The sequence below is a fragment of the Pinus tabuliformis genome, chromosome 5_2 (genome assembly GCF_031772625.1).
Source record: "Pinus tabuliformis cultivar Carrire ecotype Pingquan chromosome 5_2, CPIR1, whole genome shotgun sequence".
NCBI classification, from domain to species: Eukaryota; Viridiplantae; Streptophyta; class Pinopsida; order Pinales; family Pinaceae; genus Pinus; species Pinus tabuliformis.
Genome location: NC_142306.1, coordinates 62,743,102 through 62,766,314, shown reverse-complemented (window position 1 = coordinate 62,766,314; position 23,213 = coordinate 62,743,102). Strand labels below are relative to the sequence as shown.

Below are 23,213 nucleotides of genomic sequence, written 5' to 3'. Positions count from 1 at the left end.
GATTTATCAACACAGGTGAAACTTTCCAACGTTCGATGGACATCGCAATCCGTGGTCTGATTGGCTAGAGCATAGTGGTCTACCTTGATGATGTAATAATGTTTTCCAAGGGAAGATTAGATCACTTACACAATTTGAAACAAATTTTTGATCGATCTGATAAATAATGGATATCACGTAATCCCGAGATCATTTTCGTAGTGTCTGAGGGGAATTTATTGGGCCACATTATCACAAAAAGTGGGATTAAGTTTGACCCTAAAAGGGGAAGAGATATCACACATATTCCTTTCCCCGTGAACAAGAAAGCCATGTAGTCCTTCTTGGGAAAATTAACTCCCTCTCCAAATTCATCTCCAATTACGCACAGATTGTGAAACCAATGCAAGAGATTGTAAAGAAGGATGCGATATACAAATGGGATAAAAGGGAAAATGATGCATTCCCCTGTATAAATGAAGCTATCACAGAAGCACCAAAATTGTTTAGTCTAGACATCAAAAAATATTTCCTACTCTACACTTTCGCTTTTGATTCTTCTCTTGTTGTCGTTCTTACACAAAAATATGATCAACATAATGAAAAACCTATGTCATTCATGAGTACCAGCTTACAAGGGCCTGAACTTAACTATCCCACCATCGACAAAAATTCTTACGTAGTATATAAGGCAGTGAAACAATTTCGGCCTTACCTTCTAAAGAATCGTTGTGTTAAATTTGTGCCACACCCAGTAGTCAAATCATTGTTTGTTCAAAAAGAGCTGGGTGAAAGAAGGGAGAAGTGGATCACTAGATTACAAGAATACGACCTTAAGTTCAAACTAGTTCACACTATCAAAGGCCATGGTCTTTATTGGCCAGTGGTTGAAGCGGTAAACATACTAGAAGATGATTCTTCTGGATGGGAGAAGGAGATTGAAATGTATAATATCAAATGTGTTGACCCCACTAACACATCAACCTCTTGGTACACAAACATGTGACAATATCTTGAGCATGATATTGTGTCATCTCACTTATTTGCAAGACAAAAGAGGTAAATTCGATTGAAATCTCTATCTTATCATTTGTTACATGGGGTGCTTTTTAGAAAGCACTATGATAGATTCTTGATCAGATACTTGGAAGCACCCGATTTAGAAAAGGTTCTGTGTGACTTCCATGAAAGATCAACGATAGGAAATTTCACGGGTTACACAATGGCACACAAAGTTATGCAGGCTGATTTTTATTGGCCCACATTGTTCAAAGATTATCATTCTTATACTCACAAGTGTCCGGTCTGTCAGAGATGTGTCGGTCGAGAAAAGAAGTCAGCCACCCCATTCCAACCCATCATTGTAGAAGAACTAGTTCAACAATGGGGCCTAGATGTTATTGGCGATATCTTTTTGCACTCATCGAAGCAACACTGCTATATTCTCATTGGTACAGATTGCTTCATGCAGTGCATGGAAGTGGTTCCCCTCAAGTAAGTGAATGATCACGAAGTTTTCAACTTCCTCAAATAGAATATTATTACCAGATTTTGATTTCCGAATTCAATTGTTTCTGAGAATGCAATGTATTTTTCATCATTGAAACTTTATGATTTTGGATTGGAAAATGGTATTGTATTGAAACACTCATCAAATTATTACCCGCAGGGAAACAACCTTACTAAATCAACCAATAAAAATCTTATTCGCATAATAAAAAAGATGGTCTCCTTCGAACAAAAGAACTGTAATTATGCTTTGGTGAATGCCCTATGGGTTGACCGCGTCATGCCTAAAACTTCTTTGAATACCTCTCCTTACTTCCTAGTGTATGGAAAAGAAGCCATCATACCTTCAAACATCTACCTACCTTCCCTTCAAATTTTGCAAGAATCCCAGGGTAAGCCTTACCCCTTGGTTCATTGTAGGATAGAAACTCTCCTTAAGTTATAGGAACAAATAAATAAATCAGAAGAAAAATGTTTGTTCATTAGAGTCGTATTAGGATATGGTTTGACAAGAAGTCTGTGGGGAAAAGTGAATTCAGTGTGGGTGACCTTGTCTTGAAGTGCGACAAAGCCCATGATGATAAGGGGAAATAGACTAAGTTCCAATCCTTGTGGATCAAACCATATGTTGTTCTTGAGAAGCCTGGCCATCACACTTATCGTCTCCAATCTTTGGATGGGAATATTGACTCTCTTCCTGTAAATGGAAAATATTTGAAATAATATTTCCAAATAAGAGTCTAGGGTTGTGCCCTACCCTATGTACGTAGTTTGTTGTCTTGTTTTGTTTGTGTTAAGTTTTTTTTTGTCCATTTATGTGAATAGGTGTCAAGTGAGTGTGTTTTGGTTCCCATGTATGTGGATGGATTGATAAGAGTCTTGTGACACTGCAGCATTTGACTTATCTTTAGTCCTTCTTCTTCATCTTGATTATGTCTTTTGGTCGATGTTGTTCTGATGGAAAATATGATCCTTGCGTAAGGAAAGCCTTGTGTCAAACCATGATATCTGTGTCTATTCTTGAAACCTCATCCCTATACTCAGTTCTTTATGTTTCAGTGTTGTCCATGATTATGCAACAAAGTAGAGAAGGGCAAGGGGAAATCTAAACAAGGAAACCAATATCAGAGGTCTTATATATGCTTCCCTGAAGGAACAACCTCTTTTGATCTCAATAATTTAGGATCCCTCTTCCACCCATGAAATGAATGTGTGTCAATGCACAATCCTATATAAATTTATAAATAATGGGTGAAACAAGAGAAAGGATTTCTATGCAAGGAGGTGAAGCAAGAAAATATGTTAGGGTATTGTCCATGCTTGCTGGAAGCGGAGCAATTTTTGTGTTCCTAAAGTGACTCCATTGGGGTACTGTCTAGGCTTGGTGGCAGTGGAGCAAACAGAGAGATGAAAATATATACTATGAAAATTTAAACCTTGCGAACTATATTACCCTTTCCTGATTCAAAACATTGTGATAGTGTTGGTATTATGTTTGCATTTAACTGATAAAAGAGATGAAGGGGACTATGTTTATGCACGGAGTAAGTGGGAAAGATAGGGTAATATGAATGATGAATCAATACTCCTTAAAGAACTAGACCTTGCATGAAATAATTAACCCAAACAAGGAAGCTGGAATTCTACCAGTGTGTCATCAAGTGTTGTCGCTGCTACAAATCCCTCCAAAATTTTGACCTACAACCAATTTTGGAGACTACTTTGTCTTTGCATGTTGTTTTCACAAACATTGAGTGTCTTCATGCATGTTTTCTCTAAGTACTCTTGTTCCTTTTTCAAGAATATAAAAGTGTCATCTTCTAGCATGGGAAAGCATCACACATCACATAAATGTGGTTTTGGTTTGTTTCAAGGGATGGTATTTTTGTTAATGGGTTGTTCTCAGTATGTAGACATGTATCACATTCATTTCCAAAGTTTTAAGCATTATCACGCATGTGTCGTCACTATCATTGCAAAGCGTACCTTTGGTGTCGCACTTAGAGTAAATCATCACAATGTCGTCGCATTGAGGAAAGTATGTTGTTCATGTATTCTAGGTGATCTATTTTGTGTCATCAATTATTCTAAGTGTGTGATCATGTTGAAGTCTTATCACTGTTCAATTCAATTTCACCGATCCCACACTTAGTCACATCTAGAAAAATTCTCAACCGAGAAACCAAGCATCACCCAACCCTCCTAAACTAGGCATTGCATAGTCTCATTCATCAAGCCTTAGTCTTGCCTCTTGGCACTGTGCAATGCACAATCCATGTTTCCTAGAACTGCACAATGCGCAATCAAAGTGCGTAGTACTGACCCTTGAGCTCTAGAACTGTGCAATCCTTTCCCTCAACCAGTCTCTTCTACACATTGCACAATCTCAAGCATCAAGCCTCAACCTTGAGCCCTTGAAATGCAAAAATATGAAATCCCTTAGCCTCTACCCCTTTAGAATTGCACAGTGGGAAACCTCAAGTCTCAAGCCCTCAATCTGACCTCTTGAGTCCCTCAATTGCGTAGATGACAATCCCTAGCATCCTTGAACTGCATACTTGGCAATATTAAGGCTTATTCCTTGACCCTCACATCCTGAGTTTCACAACTATGCAATCCCTAAGCCTGATTCCCAGCTTGTCACCGGATTCTAGCTCAGTTAATGTATTGTTATGCATCATATTAGACTATGGGTTTTATCAGACTGATGTCATCTTGTCATGGGTGGATTTCAATTTTAGGTATTCTATCATGTTATGACAGGATGATGATGAAGAGATGAATAAGGAGACCTTGCTAGAAGATAACTTTGAAGCTGCAAGAACAAGTTGATAAATTGAGAGAGGACAAAGGGACAATAGTTGGAGCTCAAGTTTGCATTGAATACTCCTATCTTCAAGCCATAAGGAGGAAGAATAAGAACATGGCTATATTTCAATAAGACACAAAGAAAGTAGTAGAAAATAGTGGCTTGACACTGCCATGTCAACATGAAGTCCATGTCATGAATGTTATGTCATGTCATGTCATAAATCATCATGTGCTACATCATTTTGTGGATTATGTAAATTCTTATTGGAGTAATGTAATGTGAAGTGAAAGTCCAAGAATCATCTTTGTACTGTGAAAAGTCATGTAGGAATTCAAAAGTTCATTGAGAAGTCAAACAATCATAAGGGTAGTCCAAGAGTCACATGGGAGGTGATGGATCACCCCAGTTGTTATACATACACCCTCATTGCTCATGTAAAGGACTTTCACCTTGGCTCCTCCTATCAGGCATTAGAGAGGAAGATATTTTTTTGGAGGAGCAAGTGGTTTCTCTAATCTCCACTATTGGGGCTAGTGGTGTTCATTGTCTTGATGTATCTTGGAAATTTTACTTAATTCAGAAGCTCACTAAGCCAACACACTTTCATGCATATGTCGTAAATATTGTATGACTATTCTCTGAATGTTTGTGATGTATGTTGTTTTCATATATACTAACGAAATTAAACTATTTAGATGGATTTGGTACTTATCTTGTTGAAGGTGTGTTGTATGTGTTTTAACAATCTTTGCTTCTAAGTGAACTATTTTTCTAGTTGTCCAATGATTCATTTATATGCCATGCTCGTGTGCCTTTTCTATATCAGTATTATTACTTGTCTTTAAAAGGATCACTTTTCTCTTTCCCCTTTGGTGGAAGAAACTTGATATATTCTGCATTTGAACAACCACAAGGCATATTCACTTTCTAATCTAAAATTAGTTGTGTATTACACTCTCATGTTGAAAATGGAAGCCAAGGCATATATTTAAGAATATGAAAACTAGGCCTTATTTTCGGAAGGGCTCCCACACCAAACAGTGCGCAATCTAATTAGGACTTTTCATCGAGGAAACCCCCTTGAATTTTGGTGGTATCCAACACTGTTAACAACAAGTAAAAATCCATGCAATGAAGGAATATGCTCCAAGCCCCCATAGATAAAGGATGAAGAGAATCCTGAAAGAAAGATCATCATCCTTTAAAGGAAAAATCCAAGTGAAAGACACAACAAGATTTAAAGTGCTACATCTACAAGAAGTTATGATGAGGTAATCAAGGACAAGGATCAAAAAAGGACTAAACCTCCTCCAAGAAAGAATGTCTTCAGAAGATCAACATCATCAAGGAAATCCATCTCATCTAGGTACCCTAGTGTATTTCCTGGATATTGTTTTTCATGTAAATTTTTTTGACATAAGGCTAGGGATTGCAAAGGATATGACAGGGATTATTATCAAGGTCATTATCAAAACCCTAGAATAAAGCTTGATAATTGTCCAAATGGCCTCATCAGTAGAGATAATATGTCTTTTTTTTTCATTCAGGTACACATTGAATGTTACAAATGCCATAACTATGGACACATAGCTCATGATTGCAGAAGCATGATGAAGTCTTCCATGAAGGAAGACACTGATATCAAGTACAAGAAGGTTTATATAAGAAAAAAGCAAGAAGAAAAGGTGAATGAATAAATCCCATAGGTCATACTCATAGGATTTGTAAAGTCACAAGACCATAATTACTCCTTAGATGAAAAGGAAAATGTGAAGATTCAAAATGATGATCCTGCAACAAAGTATGTTCATATATTATTCTAAACAATCTAGCTGGGAGACTCCACACGTTATGAATGTTGAATAGGGGGAGTATAAGTAACAACAAATACTAAATCCTTCAGGCAATTTGATTTGGAAAGGAAAACTCACAGTAGTTTGACGACATGTTTAAATAAGTCATCATACTAGTCAAATTTGTAGTAGATTTAAAAAGAAAAGTCATGAACAATTTTATGGCACATGAATAAAGATTAAGTTATGAGACATATGAAATTTGAGATCAAGGAAAATTGAAAAAAGGCTTGTTGTCATTATCATAAATATGAATGTTTAGTAAAGCTTATTGACAAGTGGAATAAACTATTCATAGAAAGGCAAGTTGTGAGAGGCACAAAAAAACAAGGGGAGTTACATTTTCAAGGAAATTTACCCTTTTTAGTTCATCTTAAAAGGGGAAATAAATCACTAAAGAAATATCAAAAGCATGGAGACAGGGGTAGCAGTAATCGCAGGGGGAGTATGAGTGTTTCCATCAATAAAAAAAGGGGGATATTGTTGAATGGTGTTGTCATTGATGTCAAATTTATTTGTTGGTGAGAAGCATGAAAAGAAGAGAAGGAAAGTCTTGATGATTCCTTTGAAGAATCCTTGACATGAACACCTTTAATATATGTCAATGGATCATAATATTTGGAAGCGCAAATGGACAAGAAGCCTTGTTAGAAAGAAAATGAATCCCATAGAAAACCATTGAAGCTCCTCTTTATATGAACTTGTTAAAGTGAATTTTAAAACAAGACCATCATCATTGGATAGTACTCATCATGTTGTTTCCAATGGTAAGTTGCACACGATGTGGGTCCTCTCAATTGAGGAGATATTCTCATTTAAAGATAGTGCACCCCAATGCATGGACCAATTTACTAATGTAAGTTTGAATATTATTCTCAAATTAAATTTATGAGCACAAAGTTTTGTTAAAGACATTTTTTATATTTGTAAGGTCAAACCTACATGAATTTTAATGACTTAGGGTTTCGACATTAGTGATATGGATATGGATCTACGGTTGGCCCTCCCATAAACCTAGCCACATATTCAACTATAAATATCCATACCATGGTTGAGGAGAAGATCGAACCTGTGGAAGAATATACAAGAAAAAATGAAATACAATTTCTAAGATCTAGATCAAAGTCGGTAAGGAGTTTTGTTTATTATTTTCTCTGTTTTGATTCGAAGGTAATAGAGATTTGGCCGAGGTGAAATTTTTGGTCGCTCGATGGTATGTAATCGAGGTTTATCTATTGATCAATATACAACTTCACTATGACCATATGAAACATCATTATGAGGCATCTATTTTTTATTAATTCATTACTTCGCTATGATAGTAATCTGAGGTCTATAACATCATGAAAAAGGTCAGAGCATCATTAAGGTTTTGGTGCAGTAGAAGTTTATGGAAGTTGAATTTAATATCTGCACGTCAAAAGTCTGAATAGCATAGCCTTCAAGCATTTTTCAGAAGGAAGTAGAGATCAGTAGTGAGGCATAAATATGAATGTTAGTTGAGTTTGCTAAGTGAAGGATTGAAGCACCACACAAGTGTTCCAATGATAGATAGTCCATCAAATTGTGTGGCCTTTATGCTTCATTTAAACTATCTATGTGGTGCCACACACAATTGATAATCTTTGAGGAACGTTTGATTAAATATGTCAAATAATCCTTGACAAACATTGTATTCAAGCCTACAATGTGTGAGCTTGAGGATAAAGAATGAATTTGTGAAATAAACATAGTGGTCTGGATCTGAAGTGCAACTAATTGGCATTATTGACAACAACACAAGTATTACACTAAATCCCTTAAGTCTAAACGAATTTGTTCATTGGTGCATAGTTTAATTCATATTATGTTTCTGGATTTAAGACATCTGTGGTTTATATCTTCTAACTTAGTAATCAGAGAACCCACAGTAAAAACCATTTTCCGTCGACGTTTCAAATCCCAACAGGGATCCATATTATGTTGCAAGTTTTGGTAAATACATTTATGAGCTCATTGGATTGATCAATGAATTGCAATGGCTATGTTCTAATCTCACTCTGTAGAGAAACCACAGGCTTGGATCATATGTTTTCCACCGTCGTCTTTCAGTAGTATGGTTTTGCATTATACATAGTATAAAAAGTTTTAGTTTGGTGCAAAATTAGATTTAGCCTATGATCTAGTTACAAATCAAGCTTGGGTAGTTGACTTTTATTTTTTGTGATGTGGCTAACCAACATGGGTGATAACGCACCAGATTACCATTATATATATTGGCACTTTTTATTTAATTGGTCACAATTAGTGGCCCTGACATGTCAAGTCGTATTCTTATGTTAATTCAAAGTATTGATACACAAATAATCGCTAGTGGATCAGTCATGGGATTAAGACCCGTATCCTATATTTTGAAACCAACTGTGTCCTCCCTTTTATGAATAAATTGATAGGGTTTTCTATACAGATTTTTGATCAGGGTTCATGTTTTCTTGTTCTTGTAACAATTGTTGTTTAGATCATAGATCCTTGTTGTAGCAACAATATGATTACTTTTGGTGTTGAGCATGGTAATGAGTAGTGTTTTTCCTACCTGAGAATAATGTTGTTTTGTTGATATAATGATTGCATTTGTTAAGTCTATTTGGATGTGACCAAGCAGAGTTGAGGATTGTTTGATAAAGGGTTTGTATTGCAAATCCTTTACTACTATTGTTGTATATATCATGAGTATATTGTTGCTAGTGTTGGTTAAGTGTAAGTTCTAAGTTAAGGTATGGTTGTATGAGTTATTTTGGGTATCAATGTGTTGCTTATAATGTATATGGTTGGAGAACAAAGTTTGTGTAGAGATATTGGTTATAGACGGACAAAGTATGTTGATGGTATTGGTGTGTTGTATGGATGAGTGGAGAGTGCGATAGGGTTTGATGTATTTTATGAGAAGAGAGATTGATTGGTGTACTTCTATATGTGTTGCGTCAACAGTGGGATTGACAATGATATTGTGACAAATGAACAATGTAGCAAAAGAAGGAGAAGTAGTGTAGTGACAATGTAGTAGTATAGTGGCAATAGTGACAGGGTAGTGGAAAATTGAGGATCTAGAAGGAAATTTGATCTACAACAACATAATATATCTTATTTAGTTATCTTATCTTATGGGTGGTTGAGTGGTGGATTGAGGAGACCAAAGACTCCTTCAGGTTGGTTCTTGATAACATCTTCAATCCTCAGGGTGGCAGGGTGGTGCAAAGTGGAGATTAAAGTATCTTTCAGGTTGGTTCCTAAGAACATTTTAGGGTAGTAGGGTGGTGTTATGGCTGGTTGTTGCCAGTGCAACGTGTTGGTTCTTACAGGGTGTTGGTGCATCCCTTCAATTGGAGTTGATAAAACCAGGGTGTTGGTGCCTCCTTCCAGTTGGTGTTGGAGAATCTTGGAAGTTGGTGCTTCTTGTTGATGTAATTTCTAAAACATATATTAAAAGTGTTTCATTTTTTTATCTCGTTTTGGTTTCCACGTAAAAATATCTTGTGTACTATATATGATGTTGTGCCTTGTTGAATGGTATTGTTAATTGTTAATGTTTACATAGTATTATTGAAATGGTAAAAAGTGCCCAATACTGATTCACCCCCCTCTCAATATTGTTGAATATTCCAACAAATCCTTATATGTGATAAATAAATTGCTATAAGAACCCTATCCACTTCTATTGTTTGGTTTGCTAAAGTTTGCTCTAGATTCGAAAATATTGTGGCGAGTGATCAATGTGGATGATTGTCTCCTTTCCCATTAGGTGATACTTCTACCTCTTAACAACATGAACTAGAGCATTAAATTCCTTATCATTGATAAGGTAGTTCAATACTCCACCATGCAACCTTTTAGAATGATAGAAAATCAACTTACCTCCATACATCAAGACCACTAGATCATCATATATCAACTTGTATCCATCTACACCTTAAAAGGATTCTACAAATTAGGAAATGCAAGCACTAGTGCTTGATTAGTATTTCATTTTAGCTCACCAAAAGAATTATATTGATTCTTCCCCCTTTATAAACTCTTGTTGTTGTGTATTATAGTATGGAGTGGTGTATCCATGGCTAAAATGATACTACAAACTTCAATAGGTATTGTGCTTACCCAACAAATCTTCTAATTTTGTATACATTATTAGGATTTGGCAACTTGAGGATTACCTCCATCTTCATGGGATCTATCTTGAGCCCCCTCCACCAATCACATACCTTACATGCACCATTCACTAGTAAGAAAATTCAAATTTATTAAGATGCACTAGTATTTGATGCTTTCTAGGGTCTCCAATAGCTGCATGAGATGTTAGATACAATCTTTGTAGGTAGAACTGTAAACCAATATATCATCTAAGTGCATTATTGCAAATGAATCTATAAAGGGATGTAATACATCATTCATCAAACAAATAAATGTAGGTGTTTCATTACATAAACCAAAAGGAAATACCAACCATTCATATAGAGCTTACCTTTTCTTAAAGGTGGTTTTCCAAGAATATTTTTCTTTAACTCAGACCTCGTGGTATCCCAATTTGAGATCCAACTTGTTAAATCACCTAGAATGCTACAATTATTCTAGCAAGTCATTATTCCTAGGAAAATGCTATCAATTATTGAGTGTGATCTTATTCAAAACTATATAGTCGATACAATTACTCTAAGTCCCATCCTTCTTGGGTACTATGATGATAGGTGAACCACAAGGTGATGTTCTTGGTCAAATTTCTCCCTACTCTAATATTTGTTGCAATTGTTCTTGACTTCACTACTTTTAGGATGGACTCTTTGTATAACCCATTGTTTGGAAATAAGGAGCCAGGAACCCACTATAGCTCATGCTCCACTTCCCTCTAAGGTAGTAAACTTTTAGGCTCCTAGAACACTACTCAATATGATAAACCCGCTTCCAAACATTACACACACACCAAGGGGGGTCATGTCCACCTACACTTCATAAATATAGTTTACACTTATAGAAAATCAGATATTACACTCTACATCCTTATTTACCCATCCCAATATATTTGTGTGAGGATGGTCATGAACTTCTAATCCAATCTTGTTGATAAGAGCTTTTGCTATACTATGAGATTGGCTTGTGAATTAGAACCAAATAGAGCACCCACCTTAGTATTCTTAACCTAGATATTAATATTGAATATTTTAATCATGTCCTTCGCTTCCTTGGAATGTAGGCTATTAAAGTTCAATTCCTTCTGCATTATAGTGAAAATAATCTTTTCATCTACATCTAACTTATTGTCTACTAGTAGCCAAAATCCATGGCTAGCATGTTCTTCTCATTGAAATCCCTTTTATGGTTATTTAGATTCAGATCTAAATATAGCTTCGAACACTTGGCTTTAGTGTTAAGAATCGATAATATAATAGTTATGGTGGTTGTTTGGATCCTTACACGTATGTGAAATGTCTATGATTTTCTTGTGGGTCTTTCCTTTCCACTTCTTATTTCTCTTATTAAATCATCTAGGTAGTTTTTATACTTGTAAAAACTTGGTTTTCCTTTATTCTTAAACATATTTTCCATATATTGTGCTTTTACGTAGGCCTCATCAATTGTTGTAAGGTTAAAGAGAATCACTTACCTTCATAACGACTCTGTAGACCACCTAAATACTTAAGAAGTGCAACTAGGTTCTTAAATACTTAAGAACCACCTAAATACATAGGAAGTGAAACTAGGTTCGTAAGTATGTATACCACCTGAATACTCATCGTTACTTCTATTGGAAGTATTGGCAATAGATCCACTAGTCCTTTTCATACATAATAGGGTAGAAATAAAGAAGTAAAGATGAGTCCTTTTCAATAGAAGTAACGATGAGTCCTTTTCAATAGCAGTAATGATGGGTCCTACACACACATCGTTGCTTCTATTGAAATTATTGGCAATAGATACACTATGCCTTTTCATACCTAATAGGATAGAACTAGGACTTAATGAGGGTTTTAATCACCTCCCACTTAGTTGTTGAGGGATCACCCTCCAAACTAAGTGTCTATAGGTGACTTTGCCACCAAGTTTATACATAGCCCTCTAATTTTAGTGTAGAAAATGAAATATTTTTCTCTTCCCCTATTTATCAACATTGAAATAAATTTCTATCTACTATAACCATTGTTTCAACTTCACAAAATCAAACTTACCTTGGTAGGATTTCATGTTCATTTTCATTTCCACTTGAAATAAAAATTAGGAATAACGGTGGCATTAGAACTTGGTCTCCCTTTCTTTGGTTCCCTTTTCGAACACTTTTTTGGGTGTTCAGTTCTAAATTTCCTGTCCAAACCATCTCTTGAGTTAGAGCTACTAAAATACATGAAAGGTCTAAATTTGTTCTCCATATTTGCAAGATATTCCAATCATTTTTGCTTCGAACTTGGAAAATATCTCCACTAACTCGTCATGTGGATTATTAGTACTCATATACTATGACTATGGTTTAGAGACTTCTTCTCAACACCCACAACTTTCGAGAAATAACCCAAATAATTTAGCTATGTTATCAATATGTTTTGCTATCTTTTTTGGATATTCTACTAGAATAATGTGTCACCATAAATATTACAATATTCTTAGTTAAACTGTAATGTAGTGTTTTACTTCAAATTCATATTTGATGTTATTGTCTTAATGCATGAAATATTGAATAAACTAAAACTAAAATGAAGAAGATAAGCATATAATTGATCTGGATTGGATCATTACATTATTTGTCATCCATGTTGATGCTTTCAGGGTGGAAAAAGTGAAGGAATCAACTTTCAAGAGCAATTTATCGGTGGACCCAATTTGGAGTATTTGGGTCTGAAAACTCATGGGGTTGTTTTGAAACATTAAATGATGTTTTTTGGGGCTAAGGCTTATCTACTTAAGTTTTTGACTCCATGGCACTATTATACACTTGAAACCTTTCCAATGGTGCAAGAATCACATCAATCGAAGTTCATCTGCAAAATTTATGCCTCACTGAATTTGACCTATTGTGATTAACCACCATGGCTTGAGAGGATGCCATGTCATCCATCGTTACTCATGCCAAGGGGATAGACACATTAGGACTATGAATAAGGTTCTAGAAGAGTCAAATTTGTAACCCTAGTTGAGAGTTAGAGGAGTCAAACATGACCCCTACTTGGTTATCATGTTATGTTATAATTGGGCCACTAGGAGGAAAAGGGGTCCCATTCATTTTGATTGAATATTGTTCCATAGTACATCCAAACAACATGAAATGACTGTGGGAGAGCATAAAATAATGGATTTAGTGTTTTTTAGTAGCCTATTTTGGCGCAATTCATAGGCAACATCATAGAGAGTGCCTTCTCCTTTGTACTTACATTATTTATATTCCCAAGAAAGAGACAGCAGAGTAGCCTCACCTTCTAGACAAGTTTTTCTCCTGTAAGGGTTTCCCAGATAACATATTGTGTCTATTATGGTCAATTTGTGATTTTATTTTATTGTTCTCTATTTTCTACATTTTATATATTACATGCATAAGCATAAAACATTAATTAAAAACTTTTGAATATAAGGAAATTAACCTTCTTAGTATATATTTAAGTCTATTTTTATCATATTTGTTATGAAAAAATGTACAATGGAATATCCATGCTCACTTATAGATCAATAATACAAAATCCACACATTGAACATAAGATGTACCATGTGAAAACTTAATATAATAAAAACATAATTAGAAGGTGAGGCATATGCTCTACTCTTTTCTTCTCATTATGAAGTGAAAATACAAAGAAAGGGTCAATCGTGATGGAGTTACCATAAATGATACAGAAAATATGACTTCTACAAGATCTTATGTTTCCTATATTTTTACTCCAATATCCCATTTCTAAATTCTTTGGTTAGCTATGGAATCAATAATAGAATAAGAATGCGACACCTTCTTTTATTAGTGATCTAGTATTTGGTATAGATTGGTAGCCACCTAGGTTTAGGGACATGGTTTTTAATGCTTCAACTCTTGAATAGAGTTATGGATTTGGACCCTTTAGAATATTCTTGGAAGTACACACATGAATAGAGCTACATGCGTGAGTATTGCGTGTTTTCATGGAATCCACTTGATATCACAATGGCCAATAGATATGTAAACTTGTAAGAAGCATAACTTCCATATACAAACTCTAATTAAGGTGACCTTCACATATCTAAAAAGATATCAATGTGTAGAACAACATAAATAGATTTAGAACCTTGTTCAAGAAGTGTTAACCCATAAAGAAAACCATTTAATCCCTCAAAATGGATATAGATTTTTTTGGACCCCAAATCACCAAAGTGGGACCTACACCGAAAATGGACCCTACAAGCCAGTAGCTCCAATTATTCCACCAAAAAAATACCAAAATGAATGAATAATTATATAATGATCCATTTTAGCTCATTAATAGCGTAAATTACATTTATGTATAATTTATCATACAAGTTGAATTTTTGAAGGCTCCACAAAAGAGTGATCCCCCAAAGATAGACTAATTATATGCCTAGGGTTATTTTGATGGAGCTAGTCAAAAGAAGTTTACAAGCATGTGATGCTAGTGGGATTTGTTATGGTCCTAACTTAATCCCATTATTTAGGTACTTTATTAATGTATGAGGCCAACTTCATTGAATGAGGTCAATCAAATAGTCTGTTAATAGTCACTCATTGTAAAAATGGCCCTCTTTGTTAATAAAGTTCAAATTAATTAGTAGTATCACATTATAAGTGAGAAATAGGTAGTTAAGATTTTATATATATAAACAAGTTGTTTGTGATATGGATATCTTACTACACCAAAATAAGCACGGTTATTGTTGATAGGTGCTAATGGAATATCATAGATGTGTCTTGTATCTGAGAGCCAAAACCATTTCTCAAGAATGAACTTCTGGATTTCCATGAGTAAAGACAAATATTTTTCTAAAAGACAATCCACACAAAAATAATAATGGCAAGAAGAGCATAATGTAACTTGGGATTTATTTTGGGAGGATGATGAACATTCACCAAATTCAAATTTTTTAACTGCATATTATGTCTGGATAATTGCTCCTTCTCTGGTCATTAAATCTACAAGATAATTCTCTTTACCGACTTTATATATGATATCAAAATCATATCCATCTAACCACAAAGCCCATCTTAAAACTCTTGAATTACCTTATTCTAGCAACCTTTTGTTTTGCAGCATTCCTTTCATGTGCCTGAGATCCGTCTTAACAATGAAGTGGACACTTTTAAGGAATAAACTAAATCTTTTTATTCCTTTCTTTACTGATCGAATTTTTTTATGGGAAGAAGGATAATTTTTTTTAGCTTCTGAGAACGTGCCAGAGGCATATTCACATACTTCTTCCTTTTTGGCCATCTTTCTACAATAAGATTGTTGCCCAACAATAATTTGAGGCATCTGTTTCAAGAATGAATGGTAGGTCACTGTGGGGAAGAGCCAAAGGTGGTATCTGTTTGATTTTCTGCTTTATGTTTCTCACTGCTTTGGTCATTTGGTCATTCCAACTGTTGCCATTTTTATGCCGTAAGGCGTTTCCCTCTGAAATGAACTCCTCTAAATGTCTTTCTGTCCTAATCTTAACCGTTAGATCTATTTTTAGACGATTCAACAATTCTCTGCCGTCCAAAGAAAACCCAGCCCAGCCCGTCCGTCTACCTAGCGCAGTTCGAATCTCCCCCGCCAAACCCTCTTTCTTCTGCGCTTTCCTTGAACGAACAAGGTAAGCTCTCGTCGTTCTCAGATTTCCTTGAACGGACAAGGTAATCTCCCCCCCTATTTCAGCTTCCGATAATTAGGATGAATGAGGAGTTGCGTCCTGGATTTGGGTTTGCATTTGAAGGAATTCTCTTTTTGGTGGTCTTCGGCTTTGTTTTACAGTTCTAGGGCTCAACACATGATTCTAACAGACAGCCCATACGAAATCCGCTATTATACAGTGACACCCAATGAGTCCTCAGCGATGCTTGGTATCTGGGAAAGTGCCCGTGAGTGGTCGGTCACATTGACAATTTAATAAATTAAACCATAAAAAGTTGGGTTCTTCGCAGGCCTTAGATTGTTCATGATCCACTTGTACTTCCAGAGGATATGAATCTAGCACTTGCAAACTTACTCGAAGGTCTTCTTTGCAAGGGTAAGTGACTTTTCTCAATTGAATGTTTTTCAGAGCAAATTTTAATTTTAAGAGTTGCATTGCTGCAAATTTTAAAATTCACCATAATAATCAAGCTGCCACTATTGGATTTCACAGATCCGAAGAAAAGAATGAGCTTAGAGGCTATTGCAAGGCATCCGTGGGTTATGAAGGATTTCGCGTCAACTGTGCAGGTTTTGGGGACATGTGAACAGGGTAGCTCCAGATATCATTCTGATCATCATGAGCAAACTGTAGCTTCCTCTGAAGCATTGTCAGAATCAGTTTAACAGGGATGGTTATGGTTTTTATTTTTACATATTTCATGGCTGCTTAGTCATGGAAGAGATGCTGTGGTTCTTCAGAAGAGGGGGTTCCTTTGCTCATTGTATTTATATTGAGTTGCTCTATGATGCTTGTACATTGTATCTGCCTATATGACTTTAGATATTCAGCGGCATGCTTTAGTTGGACTTCCTTCTAATGCAATTGGAACCTCAAAGGAATATTATTTGACAGTTCTAACCATGCAAATAATAATCAAGAATCACATGATATGGTGGCTAATGTTCAAACTTCAAAATTTCAAAGCACTTCACTGTCAAGAGCTATGGGGGAATTCTTCAAGATCTCTGTGTGTCAGTCGCAGATTATGTGCTGGTAAGGTTGTAGCAAGCAAGTTCAGTGTCTCTGTTGTAGAATATGAGCTGGTAAGATGTAGCAATCAAGTTCATCATACTAGGAATTCCCTGGTGTAATTCACAATAAAATAATATTGCAATTTGTGCATCCACCTTGTAAAGGAATGTGAGGCGGAGGGTTTTAAGCACCTTGTGCATGTAATAACTCTATTTATGATAGCTTATTTTTTACGGCTTTGTGCAACGTGTTTTCAAGCTAGGTTGGTTGCCAGTCCAAATATCTGCAGAGATCTTGGCCATTTCAAATTGATCTAGAATCGGTCAAGTTAGTTTTCTTGTGGTGGAATATTATAAAGACCTTTCCTTTTATGGTTGTGGTACACAACTTGACGAGTGTAACAATAGAAAAGCAAGCTAATTGTGTGGCCAGGTTTTTGATGGCAGTGATGGAACTGTCCCTGAATAAAATGGTCATATGGGGCTTCATATTTAGATTGTGATTTTTATTCTTATCTATTGATGATGCATCTGTATATTCACAAACGAAACCCAATAGATTCGTTGCTGATTTCTTGGAGCTGAGGGTTTCTATAACAAGATGATTGGTACCAGAAAGCCACCAAAGATGCGAGTTTGAATGGAGGATTTTGGGAAATCTCAAAACTGATTTTGTCTACTCATTTGCTACATGGCTGAGTTTGATCAGATTTCCAGTCGGTGCTTATACCAATCCATTGAACTGATAAGAAGGCATTAGAGTGTTGGTATTAAATGGCTGATTGAACTGTGGAACCTTGCTTGCGGATTGAGTTCGATTCCTTTTATATTGGCCTCTATTATTTAGTTATTGTTCAAGAAGCACTGGTAAGGAATCAGCGCTTTAATTTATGCAGTGATGTATGAATAGCCATTTCATGTTTTTGCTTGAAATTGCAATATCCATCTTTGTCTGAGCTTCTAATTTTAAGCTTTTGCAAGTGGGGTTAAAGTTCAGCAGTGAAGATGGTTGTATGTTAAGGCAACCACTAAGGTTAAATTTCTTGAGCCATGAATAAGCAATTGGAGCCATGTGCAAATCCCTGGGTGATTTTGACAGAAAAGTACGCGCTATCACGACAGCTTAACCAAATGAAAGTCCTCGTGTTCAGTTGTTTGCCCCTCAAGGGCCACTTTAATTGTTCAAGTGGGCTGCTTCTTGTGTCTGATTCCCAGGCATGGTAATGTTTCTATCTGAGCTTTAGAAGGAAACAATTTCAAAGAAAAATTGCAACAAGGTAAGCTCTTTCTTCTGCGCATTCCTTGAACGAACAAGGTAAGCTCTCGTTGTTCTCACCTTTCCTTGAACGAACAAGGTAATCTCCCCGCTATTTCAGCTTCCGATAATTAGGATGAATGAGGAGTTGCGTCCTGGATTTGGGTTCGCATTTGAAGGAATTCTCTTTTTGGTGGTCTTCGGATTTGTTTTACAGTTCTAGGGCTCAACACCTGATTCTAACAGACAGCCCATACGAAATCCCCTGGTATACAATGACACCCAATGAGTCCTCACCGATGGTATCTGGGAAAGTGCCCGTGAGTGGTCGGTCACATTGACAATTTAATAAATTAAACCATAAAAGTTGGATTCTTCGCAGGCCTTAGATTGTTCATGATCCACTTGTACTTCTAGAGGATATGAATCCAGCACTTGCAAACTTACTCGAAGGTCTTCTTTGCAAGGGTAAGTGACTTTTCTCAATTGAATGTTTTACAGAGCAGATTTTAATTTTAAGAGTTGAATTGCTGCAAATTTTGAAATTCACCATAATAATCAAGCTGCCACTATTGGATTTCCTAGATCCGAAGAAAAGGATGAGCTTAGAGGCTGTTGCAAGGCATCCGTGGGTTATGAAGGATTTCACGTCAACTGTGCAGGTTTTGGGGAAATGTGAACAGGGTAGCTCCAGATATCATTCTGATCATCATGAGCAAACTGTAGTTTCCTCTGAAGCATTGTCAGAATCAGTTTAACAGGAATGGTTATGGTTTTTATTTTTACATATTTCATGGCTGCTGAGTCATGGAAGAGATGTTGTGGTTCTTCAGAAGAGGGGGTTCCTCCAAGGATTTGAATTTCAAGTTTCTTTATTTACATAATACAACAATTGAGCTGCACCCCGGTGACGCTTTCCATTAGAATATTATACCTGCTTTCAATTTTCAATGAATTTGTGAGTAAACCAATAAGCTTGCTCTCTCAATTATTGAAATAAACCAGAGTCCACAGTCAAAAAAGGTCCCTTCCAACACAATAATTTTAATTTAGTCTCAGTTTTCATGATCAATGTCAAGGCAATGTGAAACTCACAATGTGTCTTACAACAGTGGCACATTCATCTTTTATAGCCTCTAGGCAAGCAAAGCAGACAGATATTCACGTCAATGAACTAAACACGGTTGGGACTACTGCAAATTGATTCCAAACACCAAAACTCCAGAGGCTGGAGTTGGTGATGGGACTTGCTTTCATATTGCTTGTATCTTGTGTGGTGTTCCACCAATCAAGAGCATGTTTACCACCAGAGGAAAGGACCCTAAAGCGATCTAAAATTGCTGATAGGCACTGTTTTTTTATCGCAAAGGTCTTTATAGCGTTATTTGAAGAAAGGATAATCCCAAAAGGAGAACGTAACATTGAGAAAGGTTCTTTGGAAGGATTTCATAAGGAATTTTCAAATGGTTTGAGGCATACAAGATATGGTATATATTGTTGGTAGGATCTACAAGATCAAACAATTAATAATTGTTGAGAGATTTGATAGAGATTTTGTCCTGATTTGAAATGTCTTATGTGGACTTCTTTTCGCCATTCCGATGTTGATATTTAAATTTAATATAATGACTGGCCTTATAACATTAAAATCAACAACATCACTCAGATTCTCAGGCTTGTTTGAAAAGTTGTCAGGTGGCAGTAACATCTGCATCAGTAAAGATGAACTTTTAACATTCCCCAACTCTCTTGAGGACTTGGTTTATTTTATGCTTATAAAATGTGGGAAATTTATTTAGAACAAAGGAGGACATTTTAGATGCAAATAAAATGAATATTTTAACGCCCAAGGTACATCTTCTAGTGCAGCTTATTTTACTGTAGAGGAATGGTGAAGATATTTGTTGTGTTACATTTGTAAAAAGAGTGATTGTAGCAGCAATAATCTCTAGACTAAAGCAACGACTTGATTACCCTTCATTTGTCATCAATCACTATTTATCTATAGAAACTTCTACAGATTGTGGGAATAAGTAGCAAAAAACATAGAGATGTTTTCTATTAGTAAGGTAAATCCAAAGGCAAAGTTTTCTTTCAAGCTTGTACCAGAAACTGGCATTAGAATTATTCTCTGTGGAGTTGTCAAAGGTAATGCTGATATAATACAAATATCAGAACATGAAGGGGGCACTAGAGAAAGTTTGATAAGTTCTATAAAGCACAGGAATTTTGGGAGTCAAATGATGATCGTGAAGAACTCCTAGCAGCTGCAAATACTGCTATCATTGCAAGTGAAACTGCATGTTCATGACCATTTTGGAATAACTGGAGCCTCTTTTTGCATTCTTCACTTAGGATGGCCTAGACCTCCTCAAGGAACAAATCAAATAGGTAGAGGACATACATGCATCTACAAATTATATATCTGGAGACCATCAGAATGGAAGGCTGGTCTCATTATTACAAGCAAGCAAAAAAATATTGTCAAATGGAAGTGTGAATAACAAGGCCTTGAGGCTTGGAAGTTTGAATGACACAAAGGATATGGAGATTTCAAAGGGTGCTCTCAGCTTTAATTATTGAAGACGGCCTCCAAGAAGCCAGCATAATTCTATGTGACGGACAACAAGACAGCGTTGTTCAATGCACTAGTGAGGATTCTCCTTATGATACTATCTAGATTAGCACTTACACTAAGAACACAAACAGTCACAATGCCTAAGGTAAATGGCTCCTCCAAATCTCAGAATATATACCATGATTTCAAAAAAAATTGGGAGAATGTTACCTTGTAATCCTTTTCCAAATTACGCATAGCATCCAACATTACCTTTATTGCTACAACTCCAACCTACCACAGTGTCATTGGTAAACCACAGTGTCATTGGTAAGGGTTGCATCATGAAGAATTGCAAAATTCATGCAATTGATGTGTTGGAATGTCTAAGAACGGATTCTGGTAAAGTCATTCTGCTTAAGCTTTATTTGGGAACATAGAGGACTGGTCGATATTGAACCAATCCAATAAGTTTGGCAATTTTGCTGGAGGCCTTTACCTTTAAATTATTTGTTGGATAGATTCCATAATGAATCAACAGATTAATTGACAACAGGGGATTCAAGTTATATTAACTAGAAGCACACCTTGCAAGAAAAGTTCTTATTGATGGATTCATCTTTGGCTGCATGGTTGGATCAAGTACACGGTGTGAGCTGACAGTGTTGAACAATTTATATGCATGCAAATTGATAAGAAAGAATTTCATACAGAAATTGATGTTTAAGGAAAAGATCAAAGATGTGTAACACAAATCTGTTGTCCAAGTACATCAGGTGTTAAAGGCTTTGTTCTAACACTGGAGTAGGAGCACAAACCAAGCTCATCTCTAACACTTGTAAGTGAAGTTGAAAAAGTCGATTGAGAAATAGAATTAGAAGTCAAAGTAAAAAAGAGTTGTCAAGAATATGTTGAAATGTCCAATTCAAAGCCTGTACTTGATGTGAATTCCAACCAGCTTGTGACGTTGAAGAACAATAGTCTATTAATTGCAGTCGTGGCAAGAATTATAAGAACAATGTAAACTTTGAAACGGGAACTATAAACTCAAAACGGGAACTCTGGCCAAAAAACCCCAAAAAAACATAAAAAACAATGCTAAAAACGAAAAGTGTGTATACTGGAACGATGTTTTTACTTTTTTTAGGCGTTAATTTTGAACATGTTTTAAAAATGGCAGTAACTACGAACTTTACTGTGAAATTTTTGTGCAAAATATAGCTTCAAAATGAAAGTGATGATACTAGAATAATGATTTTTTTCTTTAGGGTCAATTTTCAACATTTTAAAAAAATGCTAATAAAACCAAATTTTTATGTGTCAAACAAAGTTGTTAATGAGGAAAAAAAACACATTAATGTTTTTGGTAGAATATCATTTTTCTTTCCTAAGTATAAATTTAACATGTTTTCAACCATAACATGCTAGGGTGGGCGCCACAGCCCGACTCGTCCCCTACCTCTAACCCCCCTCTCGACACCCTCACTACCTTCACCCACACCCCGCGCCCCTGCCCCCTTTAATCCCTACCAACCCAACCCAACGCCTGCCCGAGCGCCCTCACCCTTCCCCCTGCCCGGCTCGGGCGCCCTCTCAACCCCCGTCCCCCCCAACCCTCCCAACCCCCCCCCCCCGCCGGCCGGGGCGCCCTACAACCCTCCCCGCCCGGGCCCCCTCACCCGCCCCCAGAACCGACCCCCCACCCGGCCCCGGTGCCCTCACCCGCCCCCCGGCCCTGGTGCCCTCACCCACCCTCACCCTCCCACCCACCTGGCCCGCGCGCCGTGCCAACCCCCCCCCGCCCGGGCGCCCACACAACCCCCCACACCCCAACCCTCTCAACCCCCCCTCCCCCCGGCCCGGGCGCCCACAACCGCCCCCCCACCCGGCCCCGGCACCCTCACCCGCCCCCCGGCCCAGGCGCCCTCACCCACCTTCACCCGCCCGCCCGCCCGCCCGGGCGCCCTCACCCGCCCGCCCGCCAGGCCCGGGCACCCTCACCCGCCCCCTCGCCCGGCGCCCTCACCCGCCCCCCAACCCGGGCGCCCTCACCAGCCCGCCCGCCGGCCCGACCCGAGCACCCTCACCCGCCGGGCCCAGGCACCCTCACCCGCCCGACGCCCTCGCCCGCCCGTGTGCCCTCACCCGCCCGGCGCCCGCCTACCAGCCCGAGCGCCCTGACCCACCCTGCCTCGGTCGCGCTTGCCGCCTGCTGGGGGGCAGAGCAGGCCGCCCGGCAGGCGGCAGGGCGATTCCGGGAATCGCCCTGCCGCCTGCCGGGCGGGGGCGCGGGCTGCCCGGGTGACGCCTGGCTCCGACGCGCAGCGGCGCGACCCGGGCGGCCTGTGCCCCCGCCAGGCAGGCAGCAGGGCGATTCAGGGAATCGCCCTGCCGCCCGGGTGGTGCC

The 23,213-nt window shown here is 37.6% G+C and overlaps 1 long non-coding RNA gene across 1 annotated transcript; it reads left to right on the top strand.

The window, feature by feature from the left end:
* The first annotated feature begins 17,276 nt into the window (after positions 1–17,276).
* On the top strand, positions 17,277–18,897 carry LOC149157552 (uncharacterized). Its single transcript, XR_016261995.1, has 2 exons — positions 17,277–18,717; positions 18,835–18,897. It is a non-coding gene; the product is annotated as an uncharacterized LOC149157552 (long non-coding RNA).
* Positions 18,898–23,213: the final 4,316 nt, after the last annotated feature.